General features: G+C 42.3%; 1 protein-coding gene across 3 annotated transcripts in view; it reads right to left on the bottom strand.

The window, feature by feature from the left end:
- Positions 1-17,902, bottom strand: part of TMEM135 (transmembrane protein 135) — a 360,134-nt gene extending 342,232 nt beyond the window's left edge. The window contains exons 1-2 of one of the 3 annotated variants that reach the window (XM_055355660.2): positions 17,783-17,902; positions 15,456-15,500 (exon numbers count right to left, since the gene is read on the bottom strand). The gene's annotated coding sequence lies outside the window, so the exon portion shown is untranslated. Of the gene's footprint in view, positions 1-15,455; positions 15,501-17,234 lie in introns of all 3 variants that reach the window. The other 2 variants (XM_055355659.2, XM_063693451.1) reach the window with 2 other exon arrangements.
- Positions 17,903-17,905: the final 3 nt, after the last annotated feature.

Raw genomic sequence — 17,905 nt, 5'->3', positions numbered from 1 at the left:
TGCCCAAGTAGACCTTCAGGCCACCCTGCAAACCCAGGCACCAGGCTGGCCACTGTGGACCCAGACACCAGGACCATCCATTCACAGACCCAGGAACCAGGTCAGCTGCTTGAGGACTCCAACAGCAAGCCCATCCATAAATCCCACCAGTTAGCCTACCCAGTATCTCTGGATAGGCTAACTAGTGAAGGTCTTTCCCTGTTGAAACCAGTTTGCAAAGGTGGGAAAAAGTACTACTTTTTCAAATGCACAGACACCAACAAAAGACCACCAGGATCACCACCAAAGGAACAAAATAAAGCACAAGTAATCAACCCTGAAGAAATGGATATCTATGAACTGCCTAACAAACAATTATAAATAATTGTCTTAAATAAATTCACTGAGTGACAAGAGAACACAGATAAACAACTAAACAAACAAAAATCACAGAAACAATACATGAACAAAATGAGAAGTTCAACAAATAGAAATCATTTTTTAAAATTCTGGAGTTGAACAATACAATGACCAAACTGAAAAATTCCATTGAGATCTTCAACAGCAGACTCAGTCAATCAAAAGAAAGAATCAGTGGTCTCAAAGACAGGTCATTTGAAATTACCCAGCAAGAAAACAACAACAACAAAATGACAAAAGAGAGTGAAGAAAGCCTACGGGATTTATGGGACAACATCAAGTGAACCAATATTCACATTATAGGATATGCAAAAGGGAGAAAGAAAGAGAAAGGGGCAAAAAGCTTATTTAAAGAAAGAAATAACAGAACCCCCCACCACCCTACCCCAGTCTGGAGAAGGAAATGAACATTCAGACACATGAAGCCCCCCTAAAAAAACACAAAAACCAGATCTTCACCAAGACATTATATTATTATTATTATTATTATTATTTTGAGATGAAATCTTGCTCTGTTGCCCAGGCTAAAGTGCAGTGGCGTGATCTCGGCTCACTGTAACCTCTGCCTCCCAGCTCAAGCGATTCTCCTGCCTCAGCCTCCCGAGTAGTGGGGATTACAGATGACTGCCACTGCGCCCGACTAATTTTTATATTTTTAGTAGAGACAGGGTTTCATAATCTTGGCCAGGCTGGTCTCGAACTCCTGACCTTGTGATCCACTTGCCTCAGCCTCCCAAAGTGCTGGGATTACAGGCGTAAGCCACCGCGCCCAGCCTCACCAAGATATTATAATCAAATTCTCAAACATCAATGATGAAATTTTTATTTATTTATTTATTTATTTTGAGACAGAGTCTCGCTTTGTCACCCAGGCTGGAGTGCAGTGGCACGATCTCGGCTCACTGCAACCTCTGCCTCCTGGGTTCTGGCAATTCTCCTACCTCAGCCTCCTGAGGAGCTAGGGCCACAGGTGCCCACCACCACATCCAGCTAATTTCTGTAAATATTTTTTAAAGTAGTAAATCTCTTTAAGAAATGGTGCTGGGAAAACTGGATATCCATATGTAGAAAATGAAATTACACCTTATCTTAAACTACATACAAAAATGAACTCAAAATGAATTGCAGACTTAAATGTGGTTGGGCATGGTGGCTCATGCCTGTAATCTCAGTACTTTAGGAGGCCAGGCAGGAAGATTGTTTGAAGCCTGGAGTTCAAGACCAGCCTAGGCAACATCATGAGACCCTCCCTCCCCACCCCATCTGCACAAAAAAGAAAAAGAAAAAAAAAGAAAGACTTAAATGTAAGACTTGAACTACTAGAACAAAAGATATAGAGAAAACCTTCTTGACATTGATCTTGGCAATGAATTTTTTATTTTTATTTTTTGAGACAGAGTCTCGCTCTGTCACCCAGGCTGGAGTGCAATGGCGCAATCTTGGCTCACTGCAATCTCCACCTCCTGGGTTCAAGTGATTCTCCTGCCTCAGCCTCCTCAGTAGCTGGGATTACAGGTGCCTGCCACCACACCCAGCTAGTATTTTTAATAGAGACGGGGTTTTGCCCTATTGACCAGGCTGGTTTCAAACTCCTGACCTCAGGTGATCCACCCATCTTAGATTCCCAAGGTGCTGGGATTACAGGCATGAGCCACTGCGCCCAGCTGAATTTTTTTAAAAATTACCCTAAAAGCACAGGCAACAAAAGCAAAAATAAACTAATGGGATGGCATCAAACTAAAAATATCTGCACAGCGAAGGAAATAATCAACAAAATGAAAAGGTAAGTTATATGATGGGATAAAAATATTTGTAAATGATATATCTGATAAGGGGTTAATATCCAAAATACACAAGAAACTCAAACAACTCAATAGCAAGAAAACAACCCAGTTTTAAAAATGGGCAACAGATCTAAATGGACATTTCTCAAAAGACATACAAATGGCCAACAAGTATATGAAAAGGTGCTCAACATCACTAATCATCAGACAAATGCAAATCAAAACCACAATGAGATATTACCTCACATCTGTTAGAACGGCTATCATCAAAAAGACAAAATATAACAAGTGTTGGTAAGGATGTGGAGAAAAGGGAACCCTTGTCCACTGTTGGTGGGAATGTAAACTGGTATAGCTATTATGCAAAATAATAACAAAAGAAAGGAAATCAGTATATCCTCAAAAAATTAAAAATAGAACTATAATATGCTACAACAATCCCATATCTGGGTATATATCCAAAGGAAAAGGAATCAGTATCTCTGATATCTCTACCCCCTTCTTCACTGCAGCACTATTCACAGTAGCCAATGTACAGAATCAAACTACCATCAGTGATGAAAGGATAAAGAAAATTTCACACACACACATACACACACACACACACACACACACAGGAATATTATTCAGTCTTATAAAAAAAGAAAATTCTATCATTTGTGACAACATATATGAATCTGGAGGACATTATGCTAAGTGAAATAAGCCAGACACAAAAGGACAAATACTGCATAATCTCACCTACACGTAGCATCTAAAAAACTCAAACTCATAGAAACAGAGAGTAGAGTGGTGGTTGCCAGGGACTGAGGGATTGGGGAGATGGAAGGATGCTGGTCAAAGGGTACAAAGTTTCAGTTATGCAGAATGAATAAGTTTTGGAGATCTAATGTATAGCATGATGATTATAGTTAATAATAATGTATTGCATACTTGAAATTTGCTAAGAGATTTGATCTTCAATGTTCTCACCACAGACTTACACAAAAGGTAACTATGTGAGGTGTGATGGAAATGTACATTAGGTTTATTGTGGTAATCACTTCACGGTATATACATGTATCAAAACATCATATTGTACACCATAAATATATACAATTTTTATTTGTCAAAAACACCTCAATAAAGCTGGAGGGAAAAGAAATCTAACAATATTTTCCAAGCCCAGTGGTAAGGACCTTCATATAGTTATCTCTGTAATTTTCATGAAGACCCTCTGATGATAAAGAAATTTTGTTTTTGCTTTTGTTTTTCCTGGAGAAGCTTACTATGGTGGGGAATTCCTCTAAGAAGGAAACATAATTTCTTCATTTCCTTGCTGGAAATTATTATCAATTGGTCAACATCCTTTCCTGGGGGCTCATTATATCCCTTGTGTTCTAAGTGCTAAGGCTTCAGTGTAATGTATTAATAGTAAGTACTGAACTGGGAAGTCAGAAGGCCTGGGGTCTAGCCATACTCTGCATCTAGCTAGCAACAGCAACATGAACAGTCAATTAACATTTCCCTTTCTCTTGCTATCTCCATTTATCTTCAAGATGGGGCGATGAGGCAGACCTTTTGGTCTCTAAGTTATCTTCCACTTCTGACATTCTCTGAGCCACACAGCCTCTACCACTCTGGTCTCATGTGGATGCTATAATTCAGACCTCATTAGCTTGTCCCTCAAGGAAGGCTTAAACAGCATCACAGGGGCAGAAATGAGAAAGTCATTCAACACAATGCCTTCCTGAACACAAATGTGTTGAAAAGGAAGAAGGAGAAAGGGGATGGCAGAGGGAGAGGAGTGATTGGTCACTCTGAAGGACAGGCAGGCAGGGAATGTTTATTCATTCTTAGTGAGCAAATGACAATGTGAGGCAGTAATATAGAGAACAGGAAAGGGCTGGATTATACAGCGCAATCTATGACCTAGGTCCTGGTATATGCAGTCTGAAGTCTCAGGTCTGATTGACAGGTTTGCTGCTATTTACCCCATAACCTGGTTTCCATAGAAATCCTAGTTTCTAGAGAAGGTAGGTGAAGGAAAGACAGAGTTAGATATGGTAGGAAGGGTCCTGGTAACAGGGTAAGGGACCTCTAGTTTTAACCCTGTATTAGATGAGTCATTTCTATTCACTGGTTCTCAACTGCTTTATCTGTTAAGTGGTGTTCAGCAGCAGATGATCTGGAAGATTCCTTCTAGGTCTCTGATAGTCTAATGGATACTATCAACTGCTACTGTTTCTTTACATTGGTGTGAAAATTTTTTTTTTTTTTTTTGAGAGAGTCTCACTCTGTTGCCCAGGCTGGAGTGCAGTGGTGTGATCTTGGCTCACTGCAATCTCCACTTCCCAGATTCAAGCAATTCTCCTGCCTCAATCTACTGAGTAGCTAGAATTACAGGTGCATGCCACCACACCCAGGTAATTTTTTTATTTTTTAGTAAAGAGGGGGTTTTGCCATGTTGGCCAGGCTGGTCTTGAACTCCTGAAGGGCTACTGAAGGAAAATCAGATAAAAATGTAGGCATGTGGAAATTTTCAGGATGTAATAAATGAGTGATTCTTAACGTCTATCCTATTTTGGGGAGGGATTTCAGTTACCTTAGCAATGCATACTATAAAAACTCAATCAATAGTTGTTAACTGATTAAACTTACTATAATGACTAGGCAAGGAACTGGCTGATTATCAAATTTCCTTGCAATGATAATATCCTCTAATAAATTTTACAGAGAAAACCTATGGAGGCAATGAAGCTGTCTAAGGTAGCATGCATAATGATTAAAAGCACAGGCTGTAGAGTCAGACAGACCTGTGTTGGATATCAACTCGGCCATTTACTGTGGGACCTCAGGCAAGTTTCTTAATCTATCAGATACTCTGTTTCCTCATCTGCAAAATGGGGAAACTAACAGTAGGTACTGTATAGATCTATTCATTTAAGAAATATTGCATGAACCCGGGAGGCGGAGCTTGCAGTGGGCCGAGAATGCGCCACTGTACTCCAGCCTGGGTGACAGAACGAGCCTCCGTTTCAAAAAAAAAAAGAAAGAAAGAAAGAAAGAAATATTCACTGAGGTGGGGGTTGCTTCCAAGATGGCAGGTTAGGAAGAGCTCCAGTCTACAGCTCCCAACAAGATTGATGCAAAAGACAGGTGATTTCTGCATTTCCAACGGAGGTACCTGGTTCATCACACTAGGACTGGTTGGACAGTGGGTGTGGCCCACGGAGGGTGAGCCGAAGTAGGGTGGGGTGTCACCTCACCCAGGAAGCACAAGGGATCAGGGGATTTCCCTTTCCTAACCAAGGGAAGCCGTGAGTGACTGTACCTGTAGGAATGGTACACTCCTGCCCAAATACTATGCTTTTCCCATCGTCTTCGCAACTGGCAAACCAGGAGATTCCCTCCTGTGCCTGGCTTGGTGGGTCCCATGCCCACAAGTCTTGCTTGCTGCTAGCGCTGCCATCTGAGATAGACCTGGGATGCTGGAGCTTGGTGGGGGGAGAGGCGTCTGCCATTGATGAGACTTGAGTAGGCGGTTCTATGCTCACAGTGTAAACAAAGCAGCAGGGAAGCTTGAACTGGGCAGAGCCCTGCAGCTCAACAAGGCCTACTGCCTCTCTAGATTCCACCTCTGGAGGCAGGGCGTATCTGAACAAATGGCAGCAGATAGCTTCTAGAGACTTAAACGTCCCTGCCTGACAGCTCTGAAGAGAGCAGTGGTTCTCCCAGCACAGTGTTCGAGCTCCAATAATGGAAAGACTGCCTCCCTCAAGTGGGTCCCTGACCCCCGTGTAGTCTGACAGGGAGATACCTCACAGTAGGGGCTGACAGACACCTCATACAGGCAGGTGCCCCTCTGGGATGAAGCTTCCAGAGGAAGGAACATGTTGGCAGCAATATTTGCTGTTCTGCAGCCTCCTCTGGTGATACCCAGGCAAACAGGGTCTGGAGTGGACCTCCAGCAAACTCCAACAGACCTGAAGCTGAGAGGCCTGTCTGTTAGAAGGAAAACTAACAAACAGAAAGGAATAGCATCAACATCAACCAAAAGGACATCCACACCAAAACCCCATCCATAGGTCACCAACATCAAAGACCAAAGGTAGATAAAACCACAAAGATGGGGAGAAAACAGAGCCGAAAGGCTGAAAATTCCAAAAACCAAAACGCCTCTTCTACTCCAAAGGAACATAACTCCTTGCCAGCAAGGGAACAAAACTGGACAGAGAATGAGTTTGACAAGTTGACAGAAGTAGGCTTCAGAAGGTCGGCAATAACAAACTTCTCTGAGCTAAAGGAGCATGTTCTAACCCATCGCAAGGAAGCTAAAAACCTTGAAAAAAGGTTAGACGAATGGCTAATTCGAATATCCAGTGAAGAGAAGACCTTAAATGACCTGATGGAGCTGAAAACCACAGCATGAGAACTTTGTGAAGCATACACAAGCTTCAATAGCTGATTCGATCAAGCGGAAGAAAGGATATCAGTGATTGAAGATCAAATTAATGAAATAAAGCGAGAAGACAAGATTAGAGAAAAAAGAGTGAAAAGAAATGAACAAAGCCTCCAAGAAATATGGGACTATGTGAAAAGACCAAATCTATATTTGACTGCTGTACCTGAAAGTGACGAGAAGAATGGAATCAAGTTTGAAAACACTCTTCAGGATACAACCTAGCAAGACAGGCCAATATTCAAATTCAAGAAATACAGAGAACACCACAAAGATACTCCTCAAGAAGAGCAACCCCAAGACACATAATTGTCAGATTCATCAAGATTGAAATGAAGGAAAAAATGTTAAGGAGAGCCAGAGAGAAAGGTCAGGTTACCCATAAAGGGAAGCCCATCAGACTAACAGCGGATCTCTCGGCAGAAACTCTACAAGCCAGAAGAGAGTGGGGGCCAATATTCAACATTCTTAAAGAAAAGAATTTTCAACCCAGAATTTCGTATCCAGCCAAACTAAGCTTCGTAAGTGAAGAAGAAATAAAATCCTTTACAGACAAGCAAATGCTGAGAGATTTTGTCACCACCAGGCCTGCCTCACAAGAGATCCTGAAGGAAGCACTAAACATGGAAAGGAACAACTGGTACCAGGCACTGCAAAAAGATGCCAAATTGTAAAGACCATTGACACTATAAAGAAACTGCATCAATTAATGGGCAAAATAACCAGCTAGCATCATAATGACAGGATCAAATTCACACATAACAATATTAACCTTAAATGTAAATGGGCTAAATGCCCCAATTACAAGACACAGACTGGCAAATTGGATAAGGAGTCAAGACCCATCAATGTGCTGTATTCAGGGGACCCATCTCATGGGCAAAGACACACATTGGCTCAAAATAAATGGACGGAGGAAGATCTACCAAGCAAATGGAAAGCAAAAAAATGCAGGGGTTGCAATCCTGGTCTCTGATAAAACAGACTTTAAACCAACAAAGATCAAAAGAAAAAAAGAAGGCCATTACATAATGGTAAAGGGATCTCTTAAACAAGAAGAGCTAACTATCCTAAATATATACGGACCCAATATAGGAGCTCCCAGATTCATAAAGCAAGTTCTTAGAGACCTACAAAGAGACTTAGACTCCCACACAATAATAAAGGGAGACTTTAACACCCCACTGTCAACATCAGACAGATCAACGAGACAGAAAATTAACAAGGATATTCAGAACTTGAACTCAGCTCTGGACCAAGGGGACCTAATAGACATCTACAGAACTCTTCACCCCAAATCAACAGAATATACATTCTTCTCAGCACCACATCACACTTATTCCAAAATTGACTATATAATTGGAAGTAAAACACTCCTCAGCAAATGTAAAAGAACAGAAATCACAACAAACTGTCTCTCAGACCACAGTGCAATCAAATTAGAACTCAGGATTAAGAAACTCACTCAAAACCGCACGACTACATGGAAACTGAACAACCTGCTCCTGAATAACTACTGGGTAAATAACGAAATGAAGGCAGAAATAAAGATGTTCTTTGAAACCAATGATAACAAAGACACAATGTACCAGAATCTCTGGGACACATTTAAAGCAGTGTGTAGATGGAAATTTATAGCACTAAGTGCCCACAAGAGAAAGAAGGAAAGATCTAAAATCGACACCCTAACATCACAATTTAAAGAACAAGAAAAGCAAGAGCAAACAAATTCAAAAGCTAGCAGAAGGCAAGAAATAACTAGGATCAGAGCAGAACTGCAGGAGATAGAGACACAAAAAACCCTTCAAAAAATCAATGAATCCAGGAGTTGGTTTTTTGAAAAGATCAACAAAATAGACCACTAGCTAGACTAATAAAGAAGAAAAGAGAGCAGAATCAAATAGATGCAACAAAAAATGATAAAGGGGATATCACCACTGATCCCACAGAAATACAAACTACCATTAGAGAATACTATCAACACCTCTATGCAAATAAACTAGAAAATCTAGAAGAAATGGATAAATTCCTGGACATGTACACCCTCCCAAGACTAAACCAGGAAGAAGTTGAATCTCTGAATAGACCAGTAACAGGTTCTGAAATTGAGGCAATAATTAATAGCCTACCAACCAAAAAAAGTCCAGGAACAGACAGATTCACAGCTGAATTCTACCAGAGGTACAAAGAGGAGCTAGTACCATTCTTTCTGAAACCATTCCAATCAATAGAAAAAGAGGGAATCCTCCCTAACTCATTTTATGAGGCCAGCATCATCCTGATACCAAAGCCTGGCAGAGACACAACAAAAAAAGAAAATTTTAGACCAATATCCCTGATGAACATCATTGTGAAAACCCTCAATAAAATACTGGCAAACTGAATCCAGCAGCACATCAAAAAGCTTATCCACCACGATCAAGTGGGCTTCATCCCTGGGATGCAAGGCTGGTTCAACATATGCAAATCAATAAATGTAATCCATCACATAAACAGAACCAGTGACAAAAACCACATGATTATCTCAATAGATGCAGAAAAGGCCTTCGACAAAATTCAACAGCCTTTCATGCTAAAAACCCTCAATAAACTAGGTGTTGATGGAATGTATCTCAAAATAATAAGAGCTATTTATGACAAACCCACAGCCAATATCATACTGAATGGGCAAAAACTAGAAGCATTCCCTTTGAAAACCGGCACAAGACAAGGATGCCCTCTCTCATCACTCCTATTCAACATGGTATTGGAACTTCTGGCCAGGGCAATCAGGCAAGAGAAAGAAATACAGGATATTCAATTAGGAAAACAGGAAGTCAAATTGTCTCTGTTTGCAGATGACATGATTGTATATTTAGAAAACCCCACTGTCACAGCCCAAAATCTCCTTAAGCTGACAAGCAACTTCAGCAAAGTCTCAGGATACAAAATCAATATGCAAAAATCACAAGCATTCCTATACACCAAGAACACATAAACAGCCACATCATGAGTGAACTCTCATTCACAATTACTACGAAGGGAATAAAATACCTAGGAATCCAACCTACAAGGCATATGAAGGACCTCTTCAAGGAGAACTACTAAAACCACTACTCAACGAAATAAAAAAGGACACAAACAAATGGAAGAATATTCCATGCTCATGGATAGGAAGAATCAATATTGTGAAAATGGCCATACTGCCCAAGGTAATTTGTAGATTCAATGCCATCCCCATCAAGCTACCACTGACATTCTTCACAGAATTGGAAAAAACTACTTTAAATTTCATATGGAACCAAAAAAGAGCCCACATAACCAAGACAATCCTAAGCAAAAAGAACAAAGCTGGAGGCATCATGCTACCTCACTTCAAACTATACTACAAGGCTACAGTAACCAACACAGCATGGTACTGGTACCAAAACAGAGATATAGACAAATGGAACAGAACAGAGCCCTCAGAAATGACACCACACATCTACATCCATCTGGTCTTTGACAAACCTGACAAAAAAAAGCAATGAGGAAAGCATTCCCTATTTAATAAATGGTGCTGGGAAAATTGGCTAGCCATATGTAGAAAGCTGAAACTGGATCCCTTCCTTACACCGTATACAAAAATTAACTCAAGATGGATTAAAGACTTAAATGTTAAGACCTAAAACCATAAAATCCCTAGAAGAAAACCTAGGCAATACTATTTAGGATATAGACATGGGCAAAGACTTCATGACTAAAACACCAAAAGCAATGGCAACAAAAGCCAAAATACACAATGGGATCTAATTAAACTACAGAGCTTTTGCACAGCAAAAGAAACTATCATCAGAGTGAACAGGCAACCTACAGAATGGGAGAAAATTTTCACAATCTATCCATCTGACAAAGGGCTAATATCCAGAATCTACAAAGAACTTAAACAAATTTACAAGAAAAAACAAACAACCCCATCAAAAAGTGGGCAAAGGATATGAACAGACACTTCTCAAAAGAAGACATTTATGCAGTCAACAGACATATGAAAAAATGCTCATCATCAGCGGTCATCAGAGAAACACAAATCAAAACCACAATTAGACACCATCTCACACCAGTTAGGATGGGGATCATTAAAAAGTCAGGAAACAACAGATGCTGGAGACAATGTGGAAAAATAGGAACACTCTTACACTGTTGGTGGAAGTGTAAATTAGTTCAACCATTGTGGAAGACAGTGTGGCGATTCCTCAAGGATCTAGAACTAGAAATACCATTTGACCCAGCAATCCCATTACTGGATATATACCCAAAGGATTATAAATCATTCTACCATAAAGATACCTGCACATTACTGCAGCACTACTCCTTTAAAAAAAAGGAAAGCTAGGTGTGAAGTTTGGGAAATCAGGGGCAAAGTGGAACCCACGGGGACAAACTAGATCCCATGTCTGTCTTTAACCACCTCTAAGCTTGATAATGCAGGTGACCTGCAGAAGCTGGAGTCCTTAGCAACACAACTACTCAAGCACCTGGCCCAGGACTCTGAGAAAATAAGGAGATCATCAGGAGGTGGAGGAACTGCAGGCCCGAGTGCTACCCCATGCCAACAGGTGAGCCAGCAGATCAGTAACAATGCACATGAGCCACCATGGTGCCTGGTACCCAGCACTGACTTTCAGAGCATAAAAATGCTGCTTCACATCTACCTCCCCAATCTTGCGTTAATTTTTCTTGTAGCTTACCCTAATCTGGAACCATGTAGGAAGGAGATTCTGGGAAAGTTCGTTTCAGCTTAGCTAGATTAACATAATACGAAACTAGTAGAGTCTACTCCTTGTCAGCCTGGGATGCATACGCACTTCTTTTAACCACACTTAACTTCCAAATAAAGAGCAAAATGCTTTCCCTTCACAATACACAATTGTCCCTCATGCAACTAAAAATATGCTATCCCTCTCCCAGAGAGAGACTATAAAGTCCCTTTATTCATCTTTGGGTGATAATCATTCTTTTCCTAGCTGAGTCACTCTCTCCTTTGATATCTTGTTATTTAATTGTGTCCTGGTTATTTGTTGCTAAACAACAAACCAACCTAAGCCTATAGGAATAAAACAATGGCCATCATGGATTTTATGTGTTAGGAATTTGAAAAGGCACAGCAAGGATGTTGGGATGACTCCAACAGTAGAGGTTAGGAATGGGGGAGCCAGAGAATCCACTTTCAAGATGGCTTCTTTCCTCACATTTTGGGCCCCTGGCTTGGGATGGCTGAAGGACAGGCTCATCTGGGACTAATGAAGAACCTGCATGTAGCCTCTCCTTGCAGTCTTAGAGTAGCTGAACTATTTACAAGGCCGCTCAGAGCTCCAAAGTGAGTTTTCCAGCAAACAAAGTAGAAATTGCATGACCTTTCATGATGTAGCTTTGGAAGTCACGTAGTAGCACTTACAGCATACTCTGTTGGTTGAAGAAGTTACAAACCCTCCCTGATTCAAGGGGAGAGAACATAAATTCCGTCCTTCAACAGGAGAAGCATCAAAGAATTTGAGGCCATGTTTTAAAACCACCATCTGGGACTTTATCTCATCTAGTTCATGCTTATACACAATATGTGGTAGCTAGTTCACCCTTTGGTCATTATTTAGCATCATTTTCATTCATATTCATTTCTCATCTCCATTAATTAATCAGAGTGCTGTCTATGAGAATATTATTAAAAAGTGCCTTCCTTTCCATGCTTCCCAAAGTCTCTTTGAAAATTACCCATCCTTCAAAGCTAAGCTTACATTCTAATTTTTGTACAAACTTACCAATCACACGTAATCCCTTGACTTAAAATGCCTTGGCTTCAGACCCCGGCTTTTACCAACTGTCTCATGGCATATATGTTCCTAATGGCTTCAGTTGACAATAATGAGATGAGTGGTCGACTAACTATAGTAGTAAACAGTGATCTAAAAAATGTCTTAGGCTCCATCCTGGCTAATACGGTGAAATCCCGTCTCTACTAAAAATATAACAAAGTAGCCGGGCATGGTGGTGGGCGCCCGTAGTCCCAGCTACTTGGGAGGCTGAGGCAGGAGAATGGCGTGAACCTGGGAAGCGGAGGTTGCAGTGAGCCGAGATTGCGCCACTGCGCTCCAGCCTGGGTGACAGAGCGAGACTCCGTCTCACAGGCGAAAAAAAAAAAAAAAAAACAGTCTTAGGCCGATTCATGAAATAGAGAAACACATTAACACATTTGCTTCTGAATTGAAAAACAATTTCTGTCAAGGTTATTTTTTTAGGCCAGACACGGTGGCTCGTGCCTATAATCCCAGCACTTGGGAAGCCAAGGTGGGTGGATTATTTTGAGCTCAAGGGTTTAAGACCAGCCTGGGCAATATGGCAAAACCTGTCTCTACAAAAAAACATAAAAATTAGCACAGCATGTTGGCTCGCACCTGTGGTCCCAGCTACTCAGAAGGCTGAGGCTGGAGGCTCGCTTGAGCCATGAAAGCAGAGGTTGTGAGCCATGATCACACCACTGCACTCCAGCCTGGGCGACAGAGTGAGACCCTATCTCAAAGAAAAAAAAAGATATTTGTCTACTGTAAAAGATTTAAGAATAGACACAGTCAAATAAAAAGGAAGATAAGTAATTGGCAAAACATCTGACTTGAGAAGAAAGCTGAAAGTGTGAACCATGCCTGACTTGGAGGAGCGGTTTATAATCTTGACTTAACCATCATTCTGGAACCACTTAGGTAGTGTTTTGGCGGTTGCCTATACCCGGCTCATAATGCAGGCTTTCTTTTTCTGAATAATCAGATCACTTATAGGCAGAACCATTCATTTATGTATTAAACAAATAACTACTGAGTGCCTTCTATGGCTCAGGTAATATTGTTCTATGTTGTTTAAGAGCACAGTAGTGAAAAAGACACAGCCTCTGACTTCAGAGGAGAGTGAAAGAGACAAAAGCAAAACAGCCCAATAACTTTATAATACAGAACCTTATGTACAACAACAAGGAGAGACTGGAAATAAGAAAGCTCAACAAAATGCATTTAACCATAAAAAACTTGTTTTGCCCTTGGTCTCATGTCTTAATCTCCCCCAATGTGACTTTAAGCTCCTTGAAGGCAGAAACCACCTTTAACATGTCTGCATACTCCCTAGTACCCAGCTCAGTGACATGTCCACAATAACCCATCACTAAATATTTGTTAATAGCTTGACTGATCAATTTCACTGAAACGAAATGAGGCTATGGAGGTAAAAGTGTGTTTGCATTATTTTTTGCCTTCCATGGAGGTTTTTGGTTCATCTTTGCGTTAACTCATCACCACCAATAAATAAGGATGTCTGATGTACCATTTAATGCTTGCTAAATTTATGGGTAGGAAAAATTTTGAGCTTCTATTCCTTGACATGCAAGAGCTCTGTGGTGACAATTCTTCTCTGCTAGCTAGTGGTGCAATGGACTAAGAAGGAAGTTTGGCTCTGCCACTTAATAGGTGTTAATCTCTTGGGAACTTTGATTCCTCAGCTCGAAGTAAGATCAGTGTTCCCTTCCACCTTACTCAGTAGGCGCACTTTTGTTTTATAACTAGTTTGGGTGCAGGGGGAGATGTAACACCCTATTTATAAACAGATGGAATGTGGCATGGCATCTTCTTCCTTTGCTTCTGTTGTTCCACAGTACATTCCCAATGCTTATGGGGTTTTAGTCCCAGTGAATTATTTCCCTCAAAAACCAGGCAGGATAATAATGAACCACTTTCTTGCACTTTCCATCAAGACAGCTCTTTGTGAGTTCTAAATGTTCTATCTAGATTCAAAGAAGCTGGTTTCTTCATGAGTGGTTGGAATAAGACTTTTCTTGGAAGCTACTGAATATGGATTAGTTGGATTGTTTCATAGGAAATAAAAAGCAGGCTCTAGGGTAACTACTTCAGCACTTAATTGGGTTAGCAAAGAGCCGCAAATGAGAGATTTTCCCGTAGGAGGGAAAGGATGTTTATAGCTTCCACCCCCTTAGGTGATGCATTTTAACCTAAACATTACTCTTCCAATGCAGCCTTTAATTTAGTAAGCATTACAAGAATCTATTAGAGCAGAAAACGTCAGGTTGAAAAATTAACACATCACCGGAGTTAATAAGAACCCAGCCTCTTATTAGATACAAATGGAGAGCCCTCCAACTGCCCAACAGACTGTTGAAGTCGTGTTTGTTGCAGCTCCAAAGCAGTTCAATCTTTACTGCTCAGAGGCTGGACCAAGGAAACTGCCCAGGCACTCAAGCCAGAGTTAGCAGGGGCCCATGGCCTGCACTTTATTCAGGTGTCCCTATCTTTTCCTCTCAGAAATGCTGTGCATGTCACAGGGTGGATATCCCTCTGCCTGGGACTCCCTCGGGAAGTGTTTTCTGTAACAAAGACAAACATGCCATGCCTGTCACCAGGGGCAGATTGTGGACTGTGTAAACCACTCCAGGAGAGGGAGGCTGAGGGGCTCCAGGCCATTCAGATTTAGCTCTAAGTTATGGTCTTTGTTGTCTTTCCACATTCAGACTGAAATGTGATTCCCCTAGCTTTCTTTTTTGGAAAATACCGATGATGAGTTCCACGACTAGAAAGAAAAGCTGTTGACAGAAAAAGCTTCTGATAGGGAAGGGGCTTCTTCATGTGTTCTCAAAGGAGACAATTGCTTCAAGCAAGCTGAGGCAGGATGCCAGGTCTAGGAATAAGAGGTCCAGATCACAAAATGGTCATCTTTAACTATGGATTAGGCTGGGCGTGAAGCAGTTTCCTCTGCAAGAGCAGTACCATGCACACAGAGTTTAGGGCCAGGCAGACATGCATGAGTTCTTCTCTACGACTTACTGTGTAATCTTGGGCAAACTGCTTGGCCTCTCAGAGCATCAGTTTCTGCAAGTTGTGAGAAATAAATAAAATTAAGAATGTAAGGCATGTAACACAGTGTCTGAAAGTAAGAGTTCTATATGAGTGGTTTGTTATTAATTTGAAAACTGTATTCCTTCACCCCGAACAAATGATGTTCCTTGTGTGCCAGGCCCTGTATGAGGGACAGGTCCTCCTCCTTGACCTCAGGGAGTTCACTGTTTAATAAACCATGTAAGCATATCTTCAGCACAAAGCACACCCCACCACCACCACTCTTCCCTAGAAGAAGAGCCAATTGCATACTAACTACACTTTGTTGAGTAGCTACAAGTCTTGCAGGACATCCCCCTTTGAGTAGCCCTCCAGACTCAGCCACTTCTACCTTCAATTCACCCATAATTCTCTATCTGTGCACTTAGCAAACTAAGTTATTGTTGTTTGTTAATCCTTTGTCTCCTCCTGTGAGATCCTAAAGGATGAGGATTATCTATTCATTTGATCTATTCATCTGATTATGTATTCATCTCTGTAACCCAAATGATTAATAGATCATTTGATCTCTACATCTGAGCGTTTATTCATCTCTGTAGGCCAAGGGTTTCATGCATTACTCAGCACAGGCACACAGAGATTCAATCCTATTCAGTACATTGATTTCCAGCTGGGAATTTTTTCTGGGAAAATAGCCCTGCCTTCCATCTTTGAAGAGCCTCTTCTTGGCCCTGGTTTGGTTGGTCTTGTCATTTTCTATTACTTTGGTTCTAGCCTCAGTTTCCTAATCTCTATAAGGAGCTAACGGAACCTCCTTCATTGGGAGTTTATGATGATGACTGGAGACAATGCAGCTTCTCCGTGTCCAACACAGTTCTAGGCACAGAGCCAAATACCAAAAAAAAGTTGATTCCATTTTTGCCCTCAGTCAAGTCTCGTTGCCAATATAAGAAGACTAAAAATACAAGACAGAATATGAGTGTCACATGAGTGGCACAGACATTCTTCCAACTTGCATCTAGCCTCTGCCATATGCCGCAGAATTGGCTGAAATGGGAGGATAAAAACATGCATAAAACAGTGCCAAGAAAACAGTGGCAAGTGTTGGACAAAAAGATCTCAGGAAGAGGGTGAAAAGCCTTTTACCCAGATCCTCAGTCCAGGGCTGCTGGAGCTGTCTTTAGCACCAGGCTGGAAAGCAGGAGGCTGTCCCATAATTGATCTCCCCTAGCTGTTTTGGAAACACACACACACACACACACACACACACACACACACACACACACACACACCAATCACCAAGTTCTTCAGCATTTATTAAGTGTCAGACACTGCTAAATGATTTACAGGTATTATCTCACTGAACTCTTAGAACAACTGTGTGAGGTGGATATGAACTTCCCCACTTTACAGCCGGCCACTTTGAGGCTCAGAGAGGCACCATAGCTTCAACACAGTCAAGCAACAAATAAACGGTGGAGGAATCCACCTGCTGGGAGTTTACTGGCCGACTGGAAAGCAGAGAGGGTGGACCAGCACAAAGCCGCGGGGGGCTGGTAATGAGACAGGAAAGTTGGGTTCAAACCTGGGTCACATGATCCCCAGATCCCTAGGAACCGAAGCAGAAGCAAAGAAAAAAAGGGGTGCAGCCTGGTGGGGAGGGGGTGCCCGGGAGGCCGGGAGAGAGGAGTCACGGTGGTTGTGCCCCTTCCTCGTCCCCAGTGCACAGGTCAAGCCTCTCCCCTCCCGCCCTCTCACCCTCCCAACCTTATTTAGAAACCGTGTCCCCGAGACAGGAAGGGCGGCGGGCCGAGAAGCACGGAGAGTCCCGGTCTCATTTCCTTTCGAATCCCCCTGTGGAATTTCATTTCATACCGTGAGGAAATCAGAGCGCGAGACCGTCGGCGGGTCTGCAGCTCCGCAGCTCTGGGGCGCCTCCCCGCTGGCGGCTGGAGGTGGGCGGCCCCCTGCGCAGGTCGGCCGAGTCTGGGGGCGGGGAGAGGCCGGGCCCCGATCGCCGCTAGTCCGGAGTGAAAATAGCTGTGGACTCGCGCAGTACCAGGCACCATGCTAAGCCTTCTACACTTTATCTCTAATCCTCCCAAGTGACTTTACAGAGGAGACTGACGCCGAGGGGTTGAGCAATTTGCTCAAGGTCACACAGCCGGGACTGAAAGCCACAATCGGTGTAAATCCAAATCCCCAATTCTTTGTGTACGTTTCTCTGCCTGACGGGGAGGTGGCCACCGGCCTAGGTTACAGCTGAAAGGAGACAGGAAGGAAAGGGGGCAGATGTAACAGGGCGCACTTCTCACCTGCAGGAGAAGGGGGCAGGACGGCGTGGCTGGAGCCACTGGGCTGCGTCCCTGCTTGGCCCCTGCGCGCCTAGATCCGGGTGGGAGGAAAGCAAGAGCCGGGAGGCGGGCGGGGCGGGGCGC

This window comes from Gorilla gorilla, chromosome 9, assembly GCF_029281585.2.
Source record: "Gorilla gorilla gorilla isolate KB3781 chromosome 9, NHGRI_mGorGor1-v2.1_pri, whole genome shotgun sequence".
In the NCBI taxonomy this organism is placed as follows: domain Eukaryota; kingdom Metazoa; phylum Chordata; class Mammalia; order Primates; family Hominidae; genus Gorilla; species Gorilla gorilla.
This window is presented reverse-complemented; position numbering and strand designations above follow the sequence as displayed.